Genomic DNA, 21417 nt, shown 5'->3' on the forward strand with positions numbered 1-21417 from the left:
AGTCCTTTAAACTTCGCGCTGCTCTGCACGGCGCTTACCGGCACAGTCTGTTCTTCTCTCGCGGCTGTTGGGGTGGGCTCCCACGTCGCTGCTCTTCTTTGTTGGCGCTTTGGGCAGTCGTCTTCTTCTGGGCACAATGCAATCCAGGGTGGGCTCCTGGTATAAAATCGCCGTTTTCTTCCGATGAGCACGCAGATGGGTGTGTCGCCTCGTCGCCAGATGTCGTGTTCCCTGACCAAGGAAACACAGGAGACGGTAGGAGTTTCAATGACCTCTTTATTTGCTTCTTTGGTACACGCTGGTTGCCACTCGTTGCCCCCGACCTCTTGCTCCGAGGTCCTGCCCCTGACTGACCCCTGGTCCCCTCCCCTGACCGGACGTGGTGTCCGGTATCTTTGTCCCCACCCTGTACCTCAGGGTCCTAGTGCCATTCCCAAGGCACGACATAAGCTGTGTGCATTTGATTTCCCTCCATTGCATTTGGATCGAGGAGTGAGGCTGTAGATACTTGCCAGCCAGGACACTTGAACAAAAGGAGACCTGATGGCCCCTTAACTTCAGCCTTTGTTTTTGGCCCGGCTGGAATTTAAAATAACAAAGCCCTATCTCCTGCCTGTTGCTGCGCGGAACTAATGCAGACAACCTGCTTGCTCTGCTGAATGTATATTTCAGTGGGGCACAACTTATTGGCAGGGTGGACGGCGTCCAACCTGTGAAAAGAGTGGGTAAACACAGTATACCTATGTCTTTCCAGACTTGTGCCAAGCACTGCTGCATTGAGTAATGTTTTTTAGAAGTGATTTCTGCCCCCCTCCCCACCACCCTGATGACGATGGCAGCAGTGACTGAAAGAAACAAGAAAATTGTGAAGGGCCCCCTGTACACACACACGTTAGCACACCTCTCATCTCACCTGCCAGGGTCGGACTGGTGTATTATAGGGTAATCAGGCAGTGCCCTATAGGCTCGTCTAACAGAGCTGTGTGTGGGCCGTTTTTTAGCAGTAGTGAGCGTGCTTATGGTCAGCAGGGCTGTTTTATATGTTATTTCTGTGATAGTACCACAAGCATTGCTTGCAGCTAACACAAATGCATGCAGTCTACAACACATTGCAAACAACCCATAGAGCTTGTCTTTAAAAGTTCAAAACTGTCATAATTAGCAAATGTGGTCCACTTTTTTAGATTTGAGGGGCGTATTGCAGAAAGTGCCCTGGTGGCCTGCGTGCACCTGCTTTATGCACCCCGGGGCACTTTGCTATTACAGCAGGGGCTGCAGATGCGTGTGCAGCCCCTTCTGTAATACAGATAGCGACGGTGCACATGTAGCCTTAGCACTTTCTCAAGATGGCGTTCCTTCATTTGCATGGTGGCGTGGCTTCATGTAAACGAGGAAATCTCTTTACCACTGTACCGTATTATGGATGCAGGCGCAAAGGCAAAGAAGCTATCAGGAGGCACACTCAAAGTGCGGCACAAAAGGGTGGCGTACAGTCAGTGCACCCCCTGACAGCAGATTTCTGGATGGGGAAAAGTGGCCCACATGGACCCCCAGACATCCCCCTGCAGGGGGTGCAGTTACTCACTGCTCTTGCCTGCAAACGGATCTCTAATTCCTTCCTCCTAGTGCAGGCAGGTTGCCTCCTGCACAGTGCCATATAGAGTGACTTTAAACAGCTGCCTCTTATTTCGTTTGAATGTGCAGCACCCAGTGCAATACGGGTTTCCGACTGCCCGGAGGACATTCTCTGTTATAGGGCGCACTTTCTCGGTTTGAACACAGAGTCCCTATTTAAAGGTGAGCCATGGCGCAAACAGGAAACGTGCACCCTATGTGTAATAAAGGTCCTGGTTCACTAATGGGGGGGAAGTTTTATTTTGGTGTCTGGGCCAAATTTTGACCAGTCTGGCCCCGTCACCTATCAAAGGAAGGTGACAGCTGCTCTGGGTGGTTAACCTCTGGGTTATCCGCCAGCTTCCCTCCCCCGCCCTGTTGTTGGGTGCAGCTGGCTCCAAGAACTAACATCTCTTTTTTATTGCCCTGCAAGGCCTGGAAATACCAGCGGTTACTATTTCACAATTCACAATTTATGGTACGTAATTTACGGCCAGCGGGATGATGGCAGCTGCGCGGGCTCCGCCATGAGCCAACCCCGCTGCCCCGCCTGCCTGCCGCCTAACACTCTCTTCAAGGAGTGAACATTGGACTCATTGAGCTGTTTCCCCCGCATGCTGACTGCGATATCACCACTGGAAGAGGAGTGAAGCACGACATAGCCCATGTTTAAACAAGCATTGGCAAAGCCAGTAGGTCTCATCTTTAATCTTTAATCTTTAATCTTTAAAAGCAAGTGCTGACATATTGTATTTTTTAATGTTTTTTATTGTTCTAAAGAGCCATTGGCCATGATAGGACACTAAAACAAACAAAAAAATGGCTGCTGGTGGATCACAACGTATGTAGCATGTTTTTGCCTTGAGTGGTACCCTCAGGGCAGCAGTGGGTGTGGCAGACACTGTGAGGTCAAATTTACTGTTCTAACTCTAAAATTAGGGGAAACTGCAACTTTCCCAAAACTAGTCCAGAAGGCTTGCCTACTATTCTGTTTTTTAGATTATAAGCACATAATAGTCGCATTCACTGCAAACCCTTGCAGAAGCTCTTTTACCCAGTGCTGGTGGTTGCCCCCATTTAACCCACCTCACCCCTTGTATTATACACAGTTGCAGTATCTAGTCCATAGTACGCCCAACATTTCCCCAATATCTTCCGGTGTTTCCTGGGGCAGACTCTGGCTAATTAAATCAGTTCCCCAAATTTTGCAGAACAGTACATGCCTCCCCTCCACTCCTTAATTGTGGGGGCTTCTGGTGACCTCCAGTATCTGGCTATGTCTCTTTTGGCCAGCAGTGTGCCGTGCCAAGGTTCGGTCCCCCTCTTTTTTTTTTTTTTTTTACAGAGCGCGAACTAGACTGAAACTGAATCGGGTATCAGAGCGCTTTACATAGCACCAGTTACGTTACATGAGGACACGCATTCACGTCGTTACCGAGACTCGTGTAGAGAGCCACCCGGGCTCTCACCTACAATGTATCTTTTCTAGCACGCACGCACACGCAGCCTCGGGGCGGGCTCGCCCCTAGGTATAAATAAACAAGCGGAAGACCGCTCGTGGTCTTTCCGGCTAACTGCATATCTGAGTCCGTGTATCCCTTTACTGTGTGAGCACACGCGTGGTAGGCCTTACCTCACCACTTTACATTGGCGACGAGGCCGGCTCTCTTCCCACGTGTGCCCGGTGCCTCTGGCCTGCTGTGCTGCCTGCCTCCGGCTGCGGTGCCCACCCGCTGGTGTGTGCCGGTGTCCCCTGCTATCGAGGCCCGCCCACGCGTCTCCCGTGAGGGAGCGCCTTCAGCCGGCGGGACTCGTGGAGCCGGCGCGCTGCTTCAAGATCCTGCGGGTGAGTGCACCGTCTGCCCCGCCTGCGCGGCCCCGCCTTGCCTCCTCTCGTGTGCCTGCGCGGAGGAAGGGCGCCTGCTGGCCGCTGGTGCTCCCCGGATCCCCGACGCCGCACCACGTGCCTGTGGCCTACGGAGACTCCGCCTGCTGCTTCCGGCGGAGGCGCGCATGCAGCGCCCCTGCAGCGGGACGCGCTGAGTGCCGCATCTGGCCCCTCCCGCCTCCCTCCTGCTCCCGCAGCTCACAGAGCGCCCGTCTTCGCTGCTGCCACGTGCCACTAGTGCTGTGGAGGAAAAGAAGACAAAAAAAAAAAAGGAAAAATAAAAGGGACAGTAAATTAGTGGAAAAGGGACACATCTAGCGGCCCACAATACAAATAAAAATAAAATAAGCCACATAGTGGGGGCACATCACGCATTGTCAAATACAAGGACTCTTGCAAGCAACAGCTACCGTCCAGAACTCCAAGCACCACACGCACACCGCGTCTGCGTCCCCTGCGCCCAGCACCTTGTGCCCGTCCACACGACGCTCGCACCCGGAAAGCACCTGCACGGCCTGTGTGACACCACGCCATGAACCAGGACGGAGCGGCCCAAGACGGGGCGGGCCAGCCCCCCCAGCAGGCGATCCAGCCGCCACCAGTCATGCCCGCAGTTCAACCGCCGGCTCCAGCTCAAGCTCAAGCTGGAGCAATGGCCCCAGTGGGTCCCCCCACTCCTGCGCCTCACGCGCATCAGCACGCCGGCGCGGCGCCCATACCGCCATTTAGCGAATCTGCGGACCCAGCGACGGCTGCCAGCCGCTGGAAAGCATGGGTCGGTCGCCTCAATCTATATTTCAAGGGCACCAGAGAGACTGATGGAACTGTGAAGAGGTCGCTCCTCATTCTGTATGGGGGTCAAGAAATCTATGATCTGTTTGAGTCGCTCCCCAACACAGGGCCGGAGGACAACTACGAGGCCGCGGTGGCGGCCCTCAATGCGCATTTTGATCCACAGCTTAACAATGACTTTGAAAAGTTCAAATTCAAACGTGCCTGGCAGATGGACTCCGAGTCGGTCGACATGTACTACTCTCGACTCCGACGGCTTGCAAGCACGTGTCCGTTCACCAATCCTCGTGACGAAATCAGGGATCAAATCATTGTTGGCTGCAAGTCCAAGCTGCTGAGGAAGTTAATACTGAGGCAACCGGGAATCACTCTCGACGAGATCCTCGTCCTGGCTAGATCGCATGAACTGTCCGATGCCCGTGCAGAGGAGATGGAAATAGCGCTGCGCACCCCGGTGATTGCCCTGTCGGCGGCGAGGGCCCCGACCATCAAAGAAGAACGAGTGGATGCAGTACACAGACGATTCCCGCCCGCAAGGCCGCGAGGCGGCCCGCCGAGAGGCGGTCAGTGCGGGTATTGCGGCGAAGATCACCCTGCCTCCGCCACGTGTGGCGCCAAAGGCAAGACGTGCCTCAAGTGCGGACGCCTTAATCATTTCGCCGCCGTCTGCCAAGGTGGGAAATTCCGGTCAGCGGGCCCGCGCGCCAGGACTGTGGCACAGCGTGTCCGGCAGCTGTCTCTCGACCAGGAGAAACCCCCTCCCGACACAGAGGCTCAAGACCGCCGGCCCAGGTACGAGGACGATGAAGATGACGAAGTGTATGTCATCTCCTATGTGAGCCGGGCATCCACGAAAAGACGACCGCCTCCCATGTGTTCCGTCTCAGTTGATGGGACGAGTGTCCACGCGCTGATCGATACAGGGGCGTCCGTGAACGTCATGGACTCGGACCAGTACGAGCGCATGTCCCCGAAACCAACGCTGGCACCGTCCGCGGCACGCATCTACACCTACGGAGGGACGGAACCTATGCCTCTTCGGGGAGTGATCCAAACCACCGTTGTCAACGGAGAATATTCCACAGTGACCAAGTTCCACATCACCGAAGGCAAGAAGGGCACCCTCCTGAGCTGCCACACAGCAGAGGACCTGGGACTGGTGTTCTTCGCCAACCAAGTGCACCAAGCTCACGCGGACTTCATGCTAAAAGACTTCCCCGAGCTGTTCAAGGGCCTCGGCAAGCTCAAAGGAAAGAAGTTTAAACTGCATATCGACGCGACTGTGAAACCTGTCGCTCTCAGGCACCGGCGAGTGCCTTTCAACCTCAGGCCCCAAGTGGAGGAAGAGCTTCGCAAGCTTGAAAAGTTGGGAGTAATCGAGAAAGTGTCGGGCCCGACACCCTGGGTCTCGCCGCTGGTAGTCGCCCCCAAACCGAAGCAGCCGGGGGCCATACGTCTATGCGTGGACATGAGGCTTCCCAACACCGCTGTCAAGCGCGAACGGCACATCACCCCTACTATGGATGACATCATAGCCGACCTCAACGGGGCGAAGTGGTTCTCCAAACTAGACCTCAACTCAGGCTATCATCAGCTGGAGTTAGAGCCGGCTAGCAGGTACATTACCACATTTTCGACGCACGTGGGGCTGCGTCGCTACACCCGGCTCAGTTTTGGGGTCTCGTCGGCAGCCGAGGTCTTCCAAAACGCCATTCGCGAGGTGCTATCTGGCCTACGGGGGGTGATCAACTTGAGTGATGACATCCTAGTATACTCCACGACCCTCGAAGAGCACCACGCCAACTTGAGGGCGACCTTGCAGAGACTCGCCGACAGCGGCCTGACCCTCCACCGCGCCAAATGTGCCTTCTACCAGGAGTCGGTGGACTTCTTTGGATACATCTTCACGAGGGAAGGCCTGAAGGTTGATCCCAAGAAGGCAGAAGCCATCAAAGCAGCTAGCACCCCTCGGAGTCCAACCGAGGTCCGCAGTTTTCTGGGCATGGCCACATACTGTGGCCGGTTCATCCCGAACCTAGCTGACATAGCGGAACCCCTCCGAGCCCTCACCCGTCCTGACCAGAAGTGGGACTGGACTGCAGCCGCTAACAAAGCGTTCCAGGCCATCAAGGCCAGTCTGTTGGACAACACCACCATGGCCTACTTCCAGCCACGAAGGCGAACCGGATTGATTGTCGACGCCAGCCCAGTAGGGTTAGGAGCCGTTCTGCTGCAAGAGTACGGACCTGAAGAGTGGAAGCCCGTTGCCTATGCCAGCAAGGCCCTATCTGACACCGAGACCAGGTATGCCCAAATTGAAAGAGAAGCCTTGGCCATCAAATGGGCGTGCCAGCATTTTCACCTCTACCTCTGTGGGCAGGAATTCACAGTAGTCACAGACCACAAGCCCCTTCTACCCCTCTTTGCGGGGACGTCACGGCTTGCTCCCCCGCGCATCGAACGGTGGGCTGTCCAACTGCAGGGCTACCGGTTCAAGGTGGTGTTCAGGCCAGGAGCACACAATCCCGCCGACTACCTGTCGCGACACCCTGATGTCATCCCGCCTAAGGCCCTCGCAGACTAAGGGGACGAAATGGAAGAGATCGTACACATGATCACACAAGCGGCGTGCCCGGAGAATATGTCACTCCAGGAAATTGGCGACGCCACGGCGGCGGACGAGACCCTAGTGAGGGTCAGACAAGCACTCGAGGGGAATCACTGGGCCCATTTTCTTGATGGCGCATCGTGCCTCCGGCCGGAGGTGAGTCATGCCAGGCAGCAGTTGTGGCAGATACGGAGTGAACTAAGCATCGGAGACGAGGGAGTGGTGCTACGCGGTCACCTCATCGTCATGCCCGAAGGCCTTCAGCAACGAGCTCTGAGGCTAGCCCACGTGGGACACCAAGGTATGGCTAAGACCAAGGCCCGCTTGAGGAGTAAAGTGTGGTTTCCCGCGATGGACAGCCAGGTGGAAGCTATGATACGGTCCTGCCACGCATGCACGATCACGGGCGGAGACCCTGCCCCAGCACCCGTCCTCACGGAAGAAGCACCCCAAGCCCCGTGGGCTCAACTCAGCATTGACTTTGGCAGCTTCCCGGACGGTCGGCACATGTTGGTGCTGGTTGATTCCTTTTCAAAATTCCCAATCGTGGAAGTCATCGTGTCCACTGCATTCCCGCAGGTAAAGAAGGTCCTAAACCGAGTGTTTGCCACGATGGGGCTCCCCGAAGAGATCAAGTCCGATAACGGACCCCCCTTTCAAGGGAGAGAGTTTCAGGCCTACTTGGAAGCTCTCCGGATCAAACATCGGAAAATCACACCCCTGTGGCCTCAAGCCAACGGGGAAGTCGAGAGACTGATGCGAACATTGAATAGAGCACTCAGGATAGCAGTGGACAATGGTGAAGACCCGGAGACTGCTCTGGACGATTTCCTTGGAGCTTATCGTCAGACGCCTCACTCAACGACCAAGTGTGCCCCTTCCCATGTGCTGTTCAAGCGAGCTCCAAGGGATGGCATCCCCACTGCAAGCACCTGGGTACCGGAAGAAAGGGACACGGAAGCCATACAGTCCCGACGACAAGCCACGAACATCAAAGCAAGTGCACACCGTCATGCCAAAGAACCCACTCTCCGGGAAGGAGATGCGGTCATTGTCAAGGATCGCCATCCTGGGTGGAAGTTTCGGACTCCCTTTGAGCCGGAAGTGTGGACAGTGGAACGAGTACAAGGAACCATGATTACCGCCACAAGAGATGGCCAAGCTGTGACGAGAAATGTCTCGTGTTTCCGGAAGGTAACCAACGCCCTAGGCGGGCATCAGAGAGCAGAGAGAATGGTACCAGGAGTCCTCGAAGACGTGGACTTCGACAACTTTCCTAGTCCTGCACCTACTCCGCCAAGAGTGGACACTCCGCCAAGGCCAATGTCACCCGGCCCTGAAGTGGGGCGGAGTCAGCCAAGGGTCGAAGATGCGAGTGATGGCCCAAGGACAGCCCCGGCTGGGGTTGGCGAGCTACCTCGGACCCAGAATCGTCGCTATGACCTGCGGCCCAATCCGAGGCCGAGTCAACGGTTGCTGGACTTTGCCTGGTCATCTCCGTGAACATGAGTCTCCGAAAGTGCCTGCTGAAAAGGACTAAAATAAAGGAGGGATGTAGAGAGCCACCCGGGCTCTCACCTACAATGTATCTTTTCTAGCACGCACGCACACGCAGCCTCGGGGCGGGCTCGCCCCTAGGTATAAATAAACAAGCGGAAGACCGCTCGTGGTCTTTCCGGCTAACTGCATATCTGAGTCCGTGTATCCCTTTACTGTGTGAGCACACGCGTGGTAGGCCTTACCTCACCACTTTACAACTCGAACCCAGATCCCCAGGTCCGAGGTCGAGCGCCGTAGCCGTTGGGCCACCCATGTCATCCACCTAACTCAACAGTGCAGCTTTTGGTTATGCCTCAAGCGTCTGGCCCAGAACCGCTGGCAAGGCTGCGATTACAGACAGCCAGTAGTTCTGGATGATAGGATGCTCCCAAACCATGTGATAAACGTCACCCGTATCTCCCCACAACTAGTGCAGCTGGAGTCAGGAAGTTTGTGGGTTCTCCACAAATGCTCAGGTGTGTAATAGGTGCAGTACAAGTAATTCAATTGAACAAGAAGCAACCAGGCTCAAATGGCTAAAGACCGCGGAGCCATACACACCGTCCTCCACTCCTCCTGGTCCAGCAGGCCCAGCCATCCCTCCCAACGCCCCTCAGATGCCTCAGTGTACATGGAGAATGATTTACCAGAGTACTATTTATCTGGGAGATGCCACCCCTGGTCAGTGTGCCCAAAGGTAGCCGGGCCTCCCAGCGGTAGTATTCCGGAGGTTCAACCAGTGCCTTACTATACCCGGAAGCCCATGACATAATTGGAGGTACTCAAAGAATAGTGATTTGTGAAGGGAAACCCTCTGTATGAAGGACCTGGAAAGATTTAATGTAGTTGCCCACCCAGATGTCACCCAATCGGGAAATGCAATGTTGTCCCACTCTTAATCCCTGAGAGCTGTGCCACCTGGTCTAGCCATCCACCAACCCTTAGTGGGGTTTCCTAAACTTTCACTGATCCCCCACACTATATGCAGTTCTGCCGCACACCTTCGGTGCCCAAAAGGTCCAGGGCACAGAGGTTGTCTCACTCTTGGTTCTACTTTTCGTACAACTCCTCCCACCTGCCGCACCCATTTCACTATACCATATGCCTCACTTCAGTCTGTTCATGCTTCCTCTCCCGACTGTCCGTTCTCTGTTGCTGGGGCCTCCTTGTCCTTCACAATTCTCCTATGTCTGTCACGCTGAGTCTTTGCACCAGGGTCTCCACCGTCCTCCAGCCATCGAGCCACTCCCACACAGCCTCCGGGGTGGTAGAAAACCAGGCCTTCCCTTCCGAATCCACACAGAGACATGCCCGAAACAGCATGGGGTATTTAACACACTTGTCTCTTAGTGCTTTTTTTCGCTGACAAAGATCTTCCTAAGCACCTGGGTTTTAAGAGTGAACTGCACTGTGGGGCTATACGAGCGGTTTGAATTATTGCGTCCCGGTCTTTTTAATTAAAGAGACGTGCTATCATGGGTCAAGGTGGAGCTCCCGCGCCTGGGGCATCCAACTGGTACCCTGCGGGTCTTTCCACAGAGAAATATTTGGAAAGCTCCCGTGGCTGGAGCTCTTGCTGAATAAGATTTTCCACAAATCGGTCTGGCGTCTGTCCCTTTGCTCATTTTCTGGATTCAAAGAATGCGAACGTTATTGCGCCACAATCTCCCTTCTTGGACCTCCAGTCTAGCTTCCAAGGTCGAGTTGAGTGCTTGAATTTCTTTCATTTGAGTATTAAGCGCTGTGGTGTCCTGCACTAGTGAATAAAGTATTTTCCACCTCTTGTACTTTCACACTCATGTTGTGTAGGACCGCTCGTATCAATGACACGTCTGTTGAAACGGAGTCCAATCAATCAATCAATCAAGTCATTTATAGAGCGCACTACTCACCCGTTGGGTCTCAAGGCGCTAGGTGGGGGGGGTGCCGTTACTGCTCGAACAGCCAGGTCTTGAGCTTCTTCCTGAAGGAGAGGTGGTCTTGGGTCAGGCGTAGGTCGGTCGGGAGTGAGTTCCAGGTCTTGGCGGCCAGGTAGGAAAAGGACCTTCCTCCTGTTGTCGCTCTTCGGATGCGGGGGACGGCGGCGAGGGCGTGGCTGGTTGATCTGAGGTGGCGCTTGGGAGTGTAGAAGTTGATTCGGTTGTTGAGGTAGCTCGGGCCTTGGTCGTGTAGGGCTTTGTGCGCGTGGGTGAGGAGACGGAAGGTGATCCTTTTGTTGACGGGGAGCCAGTGCAGGTCTCTCAGATGTCCGGAGATGTGGCTGTTTCGTGGGATGTCGAGGATGAGTCTGGCTGAGGCATTCTGGATCCGCTGGAGTCTTTTCTGGAGCTTGGCGGTGGTTCCGGCGTAGAGGGCGTTGCCGTAGTCCAGTCGGCTAGTGACGAGGGCCTGGGTGACAGTCTTCCTGGTCTCGGTGGGGATCCACCAGAAGATCTTCCGTAGCATGCGTAGGATGTTGAAGCAAGACGAGGAGACGGCGTTGACTTGTCTGGTCATGGAGAGGGAGGAGTCCAGGATGAAGCCCAGGTTGCGTGCGTGGTCCGTCGGTTTGGGTGCGGTGCCCAGGGCGGGGGGCCACCAGGAGTCGTCCCAGGCGGAGGGCGAGGAGCCCAGGATGAGGACCTCCGTCTTGTCTGAGTTCAGTTTCAGGCGGCTGGTCGACATCCATTCGGCTACCTCTCTCATCCCTTCGTGTAGGTTGGCTCTGGCGGTGGCGGGGTCGTTGGTCAGGGAGAGGATCAGCTGGGTGTCGTCGGCGTAGGAGATTATGTTGAGGTTGTGTTGGCGTGCGATGGCCGCGAGGGGGCTCATGTAGACGTTGAAGAGGGTGGGGCTCAGCGAGGATCCTTGGGGGACGCCGCAGATGACTTCGGTGGCCTCTGACTTGTACGGTGGTAGGCGGACTCTCTGTGTTCTTCCGTTGAGGAAGGAGGTGATCCATTCCAGTGCCTTCTCCTGGATTCCGATGTTGCCGAGGCGCTGTACTAGGGTGCGGTGGCAGACAGTGTCGAAGGCCGCGGAGAGGTCCAAGAGGATGAGGGCCGCTGTTTCTCCGTTGTCCATCAGGGTTCGGATGTCATCGGTGGCAGCGATGAGGGCAGTCTCGGTGCTGTGGTTGGCTCGGAAGCCAGACTGTGAGGGGTCGAGGGGTCCATTTGCCTCGTGGAAGGCGGCCAGCTGTTTGTTGACGGTCTTCTCGATGACTTTGGCCGGGAACGGGAGGAGCGAGATGGGACGGTAATTCTTGAGTTCGGTGGGGTCTGCTGTAGGTTTCTTGAGAAGAGCGCTGAGTTCTGCGTGCTTCCAGCTCTCCGGGAAGGTGGCGGTGTCGAAGGAGGTGTTGATAATGTCCCGCAGGTGGGGAGCGATGGCAGCGTCGGCCTTGTTGAAGATGTGGTGAGGGCAGGGGTCAGTCGGAGATCCGGAGTGGACGGAGTTCATAGTGCGGATGGTGTCTTCGGTGCTGATCGGAGACCAGGTGCGGAGGGTGGTGGTGGGTGGCGTTGTTGCGGTTGTGGCGTGCGTTGGTTGGATGCTGAAGCTGTTGTGTATGTCCGTGATCTTGTTGTGGAAGTAGGACGCGAGGGAGTTGCAGAGGTCTTGCGACGGGGTGATGTCGTTGTTTCCGGCGTTGGGGTTGGAGAGCTCTTTCACGATGTTGAAGAGTTCCTTGCAGTTGTGTGCGTTGTTGTCCAGCCGGTCTTTGTATGTATTTTTCTTGGTGGCGCGGATCAGTTGGTGGTGTTTCCGGGTGGCTAGCTTGAGGGTGGTCATGTTGTCCGTAGTTGGTTCCCTTCTCCATACTTTCTCGAGGGCTCGGCAGTTCTTCTTGGAGCTCTTGAGTTCGTCGGTGAACCATGGGGTTTTTCTGCTGCCGGGTCTGCTGGGCGGGGTCCTCAGGGGGGCGAGTTCATCCGCGCAGTTGCTGATCCACTTCGTGAGGTTGTCGACGGCCTGGCTGGGGTTCGCTGAGCTGGCGGGAGGGTGCTGGGTCAGGGAAGCGGTGAGCTGGTCGGCTGTGATCTTGTTCCAGCTTCTTCGGGCAACCTGTTGCTGGTGTTGGTGGATCGTCGTTCTTTTGAAGGTGAAGTGGACGCAACTGTGGTCCGTCTTTGCTGGATGAGAAGACGGCGTCGAGTGTGTGTCCGGTGAGGTGGGTGGGGGTGGTCACCAGTTGCTTGAGACCGAGGTTGGCGAGGTTGTCGAGCAGGGTGCTGGTGTTGCGGTCGCTGTTGTTCTCCAGGTGGAAGTTGAGGTCTCCCAGGAGGATGTAGTCAGCGGAGGGGAGGGCATGCGGGCTGATGAAGTCAGCGAAGTCCTCGCTGAATCGTGTGCGTGGACCCGGGGGACGGTAGATCAGGGTGCCTCTGAGGGTGGTCTTCGGGTCGGTGTGGATCTGGAAGTGCAGGTGTTCGGCGGTGGTTAGGGTGTCGTCGGTGTTGGTCGTGATGCGGATGGTGTCTCTGTGGATGATGGCGATGCCTCCTCCCGTCTGGTTGGCGGTGCGGTCCCTCCGTGTGATCTTGTAGCCCTCTGGGATGGCGATGGCGATGTCGGGCGCTGAGGAGGCGTTCATCCAGGTCTCTGTGAGGAAGGCGACGTCAGGGGCGTCAGAGACTCTAAGGCTGTTTGTACTCTTAGTATTGCAGCCAATACATCATTGATATAGAGAGAAGGTCCATCCGCCGCCACCCTCGACTCCGGGGAGGAGGGGTGTTCTTGAGTGTTCTCCCTTGCCTCTGCACTTCTCTGAAGTGCGAACTTGTCCAGTTTTGATTGGTGTGAGGCCTTCATGCTTTCCCTCCTGTCATGATGTGGTGCAGCCGCTATTGAGTAAAGCAGTGCACCCCGATGGCCACGTACGGCGCCGAGATCTGGGGGACGGGTAATTGCTCTGTAATCCAGCAGGAGGAGAATAGGTTTTGTAGAAAATTATTGAACACTCCAATTTCTACCCCCGATATATATGTCACAAGGAGCTTAATATTAATTTTATAACTGATTTTATTAGGGCACATCCGGCACTTATGTGGGTCTCAGTGTGGAAGAATGAAGCGGCCTCTTTAACACAGCAGATTATCAAGGACTGTCTACGCTGTGACAAGGGCCTAGAGATTCCATGGTTAAGCGGTGTGCTGAGTAGCCTGCGTAGTGTAAACAGAGAAAATATTTTCTGGGACTCTACACTAGCAGCTCCAGTGGAAAAAAAGGAACTGCAGAATACCTTGTATTCCCTATTCAACAAGTAGCAGGAATTGGTAGAGGCAAGAAAACCAACTGTCCATAACTCCATGGCTATTGAACATTATTGCCATCCGCTTCATGTGTATCTGACCCTACCAATGAGCCGCTGGGAAACGAGTTTACTGTTCCGACTAAGAGCAGGCACAATTCAATTTGCACTCTGCTTCCCACTTGGCTATAGCCCTAACCTGAATTTTAATTTGTGTCCTTGTGACGGGAAGAGTGAGCAAACTATTATACATTTTATATTTTTCTGCAATTACTATATTAAGTATTCTAAGCAGTTTTTATATCCTTATTTTTTATAAAAGAAGACCAATTACCTTGGGGGTAGCGTATCGTTTAATATTGGACTTGGACGATGCTGACCTTATCTTTCGCACTGGCACTTTCTTAAAAACTGCTATAAGGGCGAGGAGATCTATGATGGGCCCTTGACACCGCATGGTATAACCTGTAAACTGATCCCAAAAAGTTAAAAATACTGATATATTGGACAGTTTGGCACATGGCACTTTTGTATCTTGTACTTTTATTTTTCCCTAATGAGTACCGTAACAAACTCATGTTTGGTGCATTTTATGGGTACTTGCATCCAAACACATATTGATACGTTGGAGAGTTTTGCACAATGCACTTTTGAAACCTGTATATTGTATTTATTATTTTTATTTTTTTTATTTTCTGATGATTGCTGTATTGTATTTGTGTCCTGTGTGCTTTTATGGGTACTATTGTACCCGAATAAAGTTGAACTGAACTGAACTGAGTAAAGCAGTCAGCACAGTCCGGCTACTGAGGGAGCTGCTGCCGCCAGTTAGGAATTGCGATTCTCCTATTAACATGACCAGAGAATCTGGATTTCATTAAAGACACGGAGGCTAGCATTATGCGTTAATCTTTTAATGCAGTCACAAGTAGCCGCAACACATCATAAGCAAAACTATTCTACAATGCAGTGAGCACAAGGTATAAAGGGCATGAGGTGCAAACAGACTGCCTCTTTTAAATGAAATGAAGCAACAAAAGTTCCATAAAGGTGAGATCCAACTTGGTCTTGAGAGTGAAGAACAGCAGCAGTCCGAAGGAAGGAAAGGAAGTGAAGAGGATTAAAAGATGATGAGAATAATCCATCAGGTAGAGTTATCTGCAAAGAAGGAGGAAAATGTTAAGAAGGTCATAAACTAGAGCATTAAGGCAGTATAATCAAATGCATAGAAATAATCAACATAGCAATAAACATTCCGTCCAAGGGAAGGACGGGTGGGATAATGTTAACCTCCGTGTCTTTAATGAAATCCAGATTCTCTGGTCATGTTAATAGGAGAATCGCTATTTCATTACAAGACAGGAGGCTACATTATGCATGTTGGTAGCCTTGAAGGACAACATCAGACATATGCTCGATAGGTTTACAATAATGATGAGCAAAAGTGGATGCATTTGACCAATCAGCCGCTTTCAGTATATCATCCAACTTACCACCGGACCAGAAAGATTTACTGGCCATAGCACCTCTGCGAGAGTGGGCTTGGAACCTAGAAAGATCAATACCAGCAAGGCTCATAACGGATTTGACCCATCTGGATATGGAAGAGGAAGAGACTAGTTTAAAGGGTTTAACAAAGGAAATAAGGAGTTGATTAGCATCCTGAGGGCGAACAACTCTCAGTCTAGAGTCATACTCTCTCATACAATCTACAACACAGAGTTTTTTGCACAGATTGAAACGAGGATAAAAAATAGAATCTGAAATAGTTTTGGTCCTTCTAAGGATTTCAAATTTAACTCCATACATGTCATAAGATCTATTAGAGATATCAAGAGATTTAACATCGGAAACTCTACGACAAGAAATTAAACACAAGAGAGTTGCGAGTTTAAAGGAAAGACATTTTCTATTAAGTGAAGCGTTATCAGGCCAAGATGAAAAAAGGTCTAAAATAGCTTTAACATCCCACAAAGATTGGTATTTAGGTCTAGGGGTCTCCTGAGTCTAATACTTTTCAGAACCCTAAATATGATAACGTTTCTACCTACCGTCTTACCATTGACAAGGCAGTGTCCAGCAGAAATAGCTGATCTATAACAATTAATAGATCTATAAGATAGGCCCTTATCGAATTGTTCGACAAGAAAGTTAACAATATTCACGATAGGAGCCTCCACAGGAACCAAGTTCCTCTCCACGCACCAACAAAACCATTTTCTCCAAATGTTATTGTATTTATAGTGTGTTCCTGGTGCCCAGGATTCTCCGAGGAGAGGGAGAGCCGATGAGGATAGACCAGACAATTCGTTGAATTGCCTGACACTTTCCAAGCAAGAAGGTTCAAATTCCCGGAAAGAATTAGGTTGTGATCTTCTCCGTCTGCATTTGAAACCAGACCCTTGGCCGCTGGAATTAGGAAGGGAATGTCGCAGGACAATTCCAGGGTTGGCGTGAACCATGCCTAGGAAGGTCAAAAGGGAGTTATCAGGACCAGGGAGCACTGATCTTGTCTCATTTTCTGAAGGACCCTTTGAATCATGGCAAAGGGAGGGTATGCATAAGCCTGAAGGTGAGACCAGCACTGGAGAAAGGCATTCACAGCAAGAGCGCCCGGGTCCGGCATCCAGCTGAAGTACTTCCGCAACTGGAAAGTCAACCTGCTGCAAATAGGTCCACATGCAGAGAACCCCAGTAGTGAAACAGAGCATTGAAAACGTTCACATTGAGTTTCCAATCTCTGAAGTCCGAGAGAAATCTCGAGTTCCAATCCGCCTAAAAATTTGACTTTCCGGGGAGGAATTTCTTCTGGGAAATCTTGGGTTCATAGCAGAGCATCCAGAGCTTCTTGGCTAAGTCGGAGAGGTCTGCTGACCTGGTCCCGCCAAGGCGGTTGATGTAAGAGATTGCGGAGATGTTGTCCATCTTGAGGACGACAGATCTGCCCTGAAGTGAGTGTTTGAAGCTCATTAGGGCGTATAGGCCGGCTGTAAGTTCTAAGAAATATATATGATGGGAGGATTCCGCAAGAGACCATACACCACCAGTGTTTTGGTCGAGGAAGCAAGCACCCCAACTGTGGAGGCTCGCGTCTGATTCCAGGACAAGTTCCGGTGCCGACCCGAAGATTGCTTTGCCATTCCAGGCCTCCAAATTCTCCAGCCACCAAGAGAGTTCGGACCTGGCTTCCTGATCTAAGGTCACAAGGTCTTCGTACCATAGACCAGACCTCAGGGCTCTTCTCTTTATTCTCTGAAGGGCACGGTAATTCAGAGGTCCCTGAAAAATAGCTTGAATGGAAGAGGAAAGTAGCCCCAGGAGTCTGGCTAATTCCTGGAGGGAATGAGATTGTTGTTTTAGAACAAATCTGATCTCCGTGCGAATTTTGGCGATTTTCTTGGTGGGGAGAAGGAGAAGGCAATTCGAGGTATCTACGGCAAAACGGAGGAACTCCAATGACTTGGAGGGGTAAGGATTGATTTTTTGCGGTTTATGATGAAACCAAGACTTTCTATAAGGTCCATTGCAGTTTTGAGATCCTTCAGGAGTTGTGAGTGGAGTTGGGACATGAAGAGGATGTCGTCCAGATAAATAATTAAGCCAATACCTCTTTCTCTCAGGAGAGAGACGATAGTTCTCATAATCTTGGTGAAGCACCAGAGGAAAGGCCGAAGGGAAGAGCTTGAAATTGGAATAGATGGTTGTTCCAGATAAATTGAAGGAAGGGTTGGTGTTCTTGAGCCATAGGGATGGTAAAGTAGGCGTCTTTTAAATCCAGTTTGACCAACCAATCTCCTTGCAGGAGGAGATCCCTGAGGAGGTGAATACCCTCCATTTTGAAATGTCTGTAAACCAGGTATTTGGTTACTTCTCAAAGGTTTATGACAGGTCTCCAACCTTTTTCCTTTTTTTGGATGAGAAAAAGAGTGCTGACAAATCTCTTTAGGGACCATGGAACCTCTATAATAGCACCTTTTTGAAGCATAGAAGAGATCTCCTCTTTGACAATTTTCTGATGGTCCTCTGAAATGGTCAAAGGTTTTGGAGCCTGCGTTTGAAAGGGGATATCTAGAAAGTCTATTTTAAAACCCTGAAAGGTCTCCAGAACCCAGGGGTCTTGAGTCAAAGATTCCCAACATGATACAAGTTTTTGAGCCTGCCTCCTACCTACCGGGGGAAGAAGAAGGAGGAAGAGGAGCATTTACTTTGAAGATTGGTGTTGTTGGGTGTTCCACACGATCTGTAACCTCTGTTTCGTGAGCCTTCCCTCTCTGAGGGTAGAAATGGTGGTTAGATGGGTAGAATCCTCTACCCGTTCCTCTGAAGGATGAGAAGGGCCATTGGATGCCACGGCCAGAAGAGCGGCCCCTTCTTCCAGCCGGTCCAAAAAGTTGTAATTGAAGAAGCGTTTCATATTGGCTTGGGCCTTGTCAAGAGCAGTAAAATTAGAGACATATTTCCCTATTGATTTCATCATATCCTCTCCGAAAAGGAGGCCTTTGGGGTTGAGAGAGGGTTCTTTTTCTGCTAGATCGCCTAACTTGGGGTTGATCTTTGTAAGGATAGTTCTCCTCCTTTCAATGTTGAGGCTTGAATTTGCGTTGCCCAGAAGGACGATGGCCTTTTGACTCCATCCTCTAATGAGGTTAATGTCAAGAGGGGAATTAGATAAGTGAGACTCCTCTGCTAAGTCTAAAATACTGGTGAGGGGGCCAAAAATGTTGAGGAGGCGATCCTGGCAACCCTTAAGGGCTCTCTCTAGACCTTTTCTGGGGTCTTTGCCCAGCTTAAATAAAAATTTGATCAAGTCAGGGTCAAGGTTAGGAGTCTGACAGACTTTGTCTTGTATAGAGGGTCTTGGGCACTCGGATTTGAGTGTGTTGCGAGTCTCCCTTTCAAGTGAATTTCTGAGCCATCTCGTAATAAATTGGGAAACGTGTTCCTGCGGGAACCATTTAGAACTATTGGGGTGGGAAATGTTGAGGGGGGAGAACATTTCCTCTCCCAACGGGTTGAGGATGGCGTTTTTGGAGGAGGAGGAGGAATCAACCTCGAATTGATTGTTAAAATCAAGGTCTTCATCATCCAAGTCCAGCACAAATTCGTCGTAGAGGTTCTGGAAAGTTTCCTCTTCTTCCGAGTCAGTATCTGCGTCGTTCTGAGCACTATTATAATTTGTGCTGCTAGGGACACCCATCAAATTTGTGCCGCTTGGGACACCCATCAAGGTTGTGTCGCGAGGGACACGAGTAACTTTTGAAGCGCGAGGGCCTCATGTCAAGATTGAGGTGCTAAGACCTCCCAAACCAGTTGAGGTGCTAGCTCGGAGTGTTTAGATTTTTTGGTGCTCTTCCCATGAGTGGTAGGGTGAGGATCACGAGATGAGAGCTCACCAGGGGGAGCATCATGGTCAAAGATAAGTGGTCTCTTTGAGGACATTACCTCTTTAAGGGTGTCCATCATGCAGGACCTCATTTCTCTTTGCAGACATTATTTGAAGGATTCATTTGCGTGGCTAAGGGAACTAGCGGTGGCATCATCAGAATCAAGGTCAGACATAGTGTTAATTGGGGTAGGCAGTAGTAAGGGATCAATGTGCCTTGTTTCTGGTTTAAAATCTGCCTTGTCAGCTTTTTTTATATTGTTTATAATCTGTCTTTTATAGTCTGCCTTGTTAGCTTATATTTATATTGTTCATAAACCTGCAATATAGGGGTGAACTTACTTGAGTCCCCTTCTTTTTTTGTGTGTAAAGGATATGGGTGATTTGTGCCAGACGCGATGAAGGTTGACAGCAGGGAGCCTCTGGCAACGATCTCCGGCAGCACCTCATAAGAGCGATGTAACTGAAACAATCGCTCGAGCTCAGCTGCTGCCGGAGAATCCAATTAGAGGAATGGCCGCAGACAAGCGTGGTGGGCCACGCCGCCATTGCCAAGGGTCATTCCTCTTTGAGAATGGAAAGACGTGCTCGCTCCATCTCCGCGAGCACGTACCGAAATCAGGCCAAAATAAAAGCAAGTGAAGAGCCTGAGGGTACCGGACAAGAGCGAAGGTTTGGGAAAAGTGAGGGGGCGCTTCGCAAACATGGAGCGCCCCGCAGGAGCGATTTCTGGCCCACCAGGAGAGAGCACTTCCTTGTTAAACAATTTGATAAAGACCTATAGAACTATCAATTGCTATAGATATGCTATTTCTGCTTGTCAATGGTAAAACGGTAGGTAAAAATGTCTTTGTTTGTAGAGTGATGAAAAGCATTCGTTTGAGAAGACATCCTAAACCTAAAAATGAAAGTCTTTGGGATGCTGTATAAGCAATAAATATATATTACATGATAGAAATAATACATGAAGAACAGAGAATACAACGAGGAAAAACCAGGTGAAAGGACTTATCTGCTTGCGACCTGCCTTTAAAAAAGGCAGGCTGTTTGCTCCTCATGCCCTTTATACCTTGTGCTCACTGCATTCTAGAATTGTTTTGCTTATGATGTAGTGCGGATGCTTGTGACTGCATTAAAAGATTAATGCATAATGTAGCCTCCTGTCTTGTAATGAAATCAACTAGTTACTCCCTGCGTCCTGTCAGGTTGTCCCTTATGCACTCCATTTATCCCTCTGCTTCCAATTTGGTTCACCACTGGCTAATCTACTCTGCCTCTTTCACCCCCAAAGTCTTCACAGGTTCTACAAGTCTCAGAAAGCTGTACCAGCTTCTCCGGTGATGGGGGTGGGGTTTCACAAGCCACTCCGGACCAGCAGGAACTAGTCCCAGTCTCTCCACAAGCTTAAACTCAGGTGGGCCCCTTCACCCCCGAGTGTTCAGACTCTGGACGGTGGTCTGCGGGTTTATAAATTGTGGATCCCCCCCTTCTGTCACTATACTGAGGCCTTTAGCCCTCCTGTGCCGCTCCTCCTTCCCAATTTGATTGGGCTCTCTTCTGGTATGTACCTGCTATTTTCTTCTATTATTTTTTCCCATTCTTGCTACCTTTGTGACCTGGGCCCTTCTCGCTTCTGCTGCGCTGTTCTGTTGTTCCAGGAGGGGGCAGCAATGCACACCACCACGGAGCTGCCCGGGCTTCCCCGCTGATGTGAGGTTTCTCTCGCCCAGCGCCACCGTCAAAATCTGATGCCTCTCTTTACTAGAGGCCAATGCTTTGTAAGGTTGTCTAGGGCGCACTTCCGCAGCTCCGCAGGGCTCGCGTGCAGCCTCCCCTCCGCGCTCTCCTCCGCTACGCTCACTCTCCGCAGCGTTCGGATGTTGTCTGTTGCCGGTTTCTGGTCCAATTAGTGCCGGATTTTGGGCGGGATTGGGAGGTTTGGGTTCGGAGCCGCTTCAGGCAGCGGCCATCTTTGATCACCGGCAATCCACACCACCCAGTCTGGTGTCTTTGCCAACACTTTTCAGGAAGAGCAGAAAGCACAGGTCAGCCTTTTAAAAACATTTGCAGCTGACAGTGCAGGAGAAACCAATGGAATTTGATAGACACAAAATCTGCCTCCCATACCGGAAAGATGGGCGATTCCGCTTTGGTAGGAACTGCAAGTTTGCGCATGATAGTGATATACTAGTCCACACCAAACCACATAATACAACTTAACAACGCAATTACACAATACACCACATACATCCAATCCACACCGCACAATTCCATATTGCACCACAAGATCAACAGCACACCACATAATTAAACTCCACTACATACCACTCCCCAACACAAAATACCATTCCACATAATTA

This window comes from Lissotriton helveticus, chromosome 7 (genome assembly GCF_964261635.1).
Source record: "Lissotriton helveticus chromosome 7, aLisHel1.1, whole genome shotgun sequence".
Classification (NCBI taxonomy): domain Eukaryota; kingdom Metazoa; phylum Chordata; class Amphibia; order Caudata; family Salamandridae; genus Lissotriton; species Lissotriton helveticus.